We start from the raw sequence: 2,305 nt of genomic DNA, 5'->3' as shown, positions 1-2,305 counted from the left end.
TTCGCACAAACAAACACGTTGTAATTAAAGGTAAAACTGAAATGGATTTGCAACAACAACCACCACCACAGGAGATGCTATTTAAGGACTACTTTAGTCCCTTAGTTAATTTGAGCACATCATGCATAAGATACTCAAACGTAGCTATTAGGAGTTTTGAACTAAAACCTAGTGTGCTAAATTGTCTCCCAACATTCTATGGCCTAGAAAATGAGGACCCATATAATCATCTGAATGATTTTCATGCTGTTTGTCAAACTTTTAAATATGAAAATTTTTCAGACGATGATGTTAAACTTTGACTATTCCCATTTTCCTTAAAGGATAGAGCTTGTTCATGGCTCAATACATTGCCTGCTAATAGCATTACATCATGGGAACAAATGGTAACGAAATTTTTGAATAAATATTTTCCAGTGCATAAAACCAATGCTATTCGCAGGGAAATTTCAAAGTTTACCCAGAGAGAAGACGAGCAGTTTTTCGAAACATGGGAGCGATTCAATGGGTTACTCTTGAAGTGTCCACATCATGGGTACGGGAAATGGTACCAATGCCAATACCTTTTAGAGGGATTATTGCCACATGTCCAAGAATGGCTAATGGCAATAAGTGGAGGAGAGCTAATGTCAAAAAGTGCATTAGAGATTTGGGAATTCTTCTAGCGACAAGCGGATAATTCCTAATAATGGAGTCGATCACTCAGGAATACTAAAAGAATTAAGGGAGTAAATGAGGTTCACATTGGTGAGTCAAGTTCAGGAATTAAAGAAGTCAAAGAGATGGTTGAAGATCTTTCCTGACAAATAGCATCGTTATCGAGTGCTAAATCAACAGAACCACATGACAATGACTCATACTCAGATCAAGCCAATGCCATAGGTGTAATGAGAAAACCATCTAATTACAACCCATACTCCAACACATATAACCCTTAATGGAGAGACCACCCCAATGTTTCATGGTTTCAAGGATTCCAACAGAATGGACCAACAACTCCAGCTCCAGCTCCACCAATGCAACCAATTCCTCAAGTTCTTCAAGTCTCTCAGCCACCATTTAGACCACACAATCAGAACCAGAACTACTCTCAACCCAGACCATGGGAAGATGCATTCCAAAATTTCAGGAATGTTACTTACTCCATGATTGAGCAACAGAATCGCACCATTGATGAAATACGAAATGAGATGAGAGCAGCCTTCAACTCACAAGCCCAATCAGTTTCAAACCTCGAGAAGCTGGTTGAACAACTTGCTTCTTCAGTTCAAACCTCGATGATTCATGTCTTGTGGCATTTGAAAAATTAAAACAGTTGTTGAGATCATCACTCATCATTCAGCTCGCAAACTGGAACTTACTGTTTGAGCTTATGTGTGATGCATCTGATTATGCAGTAGGAGCAGTATTAGGATAAAGAGTTGATCGAATTCCCCATGTTATTTACTATGAGTGCCATAGGTAAACAGTTCCTCCTGGAAATTCTTAGACCACTTCAACGTGTGAAATCTCATCTCAAAAGGCAGATTTGATTTTATAAAACACATCATATTTGGGCTCTGCAACCACCAAAGTTAGTATCCCATGTTGAGGATTTAGAAAGCCAACTCAGAGACATTGAGAGAGGTGTCTACAACATCCAGTTGGAGCTTGAGGTAAATTTAATAAGAGGACGATTGTAATTTTCTTTATGTGTTTTAGTTTGTTTTTCTTTGTTTGTGTGCTTTAGTTTGTTACCCTGGTGAAGTGGTGGATAATGGTACTCCGTGACAATCAAGTCGGTTATTTCAGTTTTCCATAATAACTGATATTTTTAGGTGAAGGTATGGATAGAAACGAGATTTTAGCAATGCTTCACAATTGATTCCCTTCACTTTCTTAGAATGCCCTCCTTACAATCCATAAAGCTCGGTTCGAACGCATGTGATTGCTTATGAGGAATAACATACCTACTGACATTCGCTGGTTAATCGAGGCCAAAGTACGGTTGGCAGGTGAGTTGCCTCCAAAATTTATTGCATACATGCCTGGTTGTGGTAAAGGAAATTATGCAAGAAAACGACGAGCTCGAAGAATTTATGTTGCTTGTCATAAGTGTACCAGAATGAGATGCGATAAAAAATCATGTTCTTTAGGAATGGTGTCTGATAACAAGGAAGATAAGATTCAATTCATTAGGGATGGCTTGAATAAGGAGTCGTTGGATGATATCATTTTATCTCTTGAAACGCATCCCAGTGGATATGTACAAGGAACGATTCTCTGGTTATGACCTTTATTCCAGAAAGAGCATGCACGACATAGT

The 2,305-nt window shown here is 38.6% G+C and overlaps 1 non-coding gene across 1 annotated transcript; it reads right to left on the bottom strand.

Moving 5' to 3' along the window:
• Positions 1 to 434: 434 nt before the first annotated feature.
• Positions 435 to 538, bottom strand: LOC127901596 (small nucleolar RNA R71). The gene has a single exon (XR_008053840.1). It is a non-coding gene; the product is annotated as a small nucleolar RNA R71 (small nucleolar RNA).
• Between the last annotated feature and the right edge of the window lie 1,767 nt (positions 539 to 2,305).

This window comes from Citrus sinensis, chromosome 3 (genome assembly GCF_022201045.2).
Source record: "Citrus sinensis cultivar Valencia sweet orange chromosome 3, DVS_A1.0, whole genome shotgun sequence".
Taxonomy (NCBI): Eukaryota; Viridiplantae; Streptophyta; class Magnoliopsida; order Sapindales; family Rutaceae; genus Citrus; species Citrus sinensis.
Note: the sequence above shows the minus strand (reverse complement) of the source record. Positions and strands in the feature narration are given on the sequence as shown.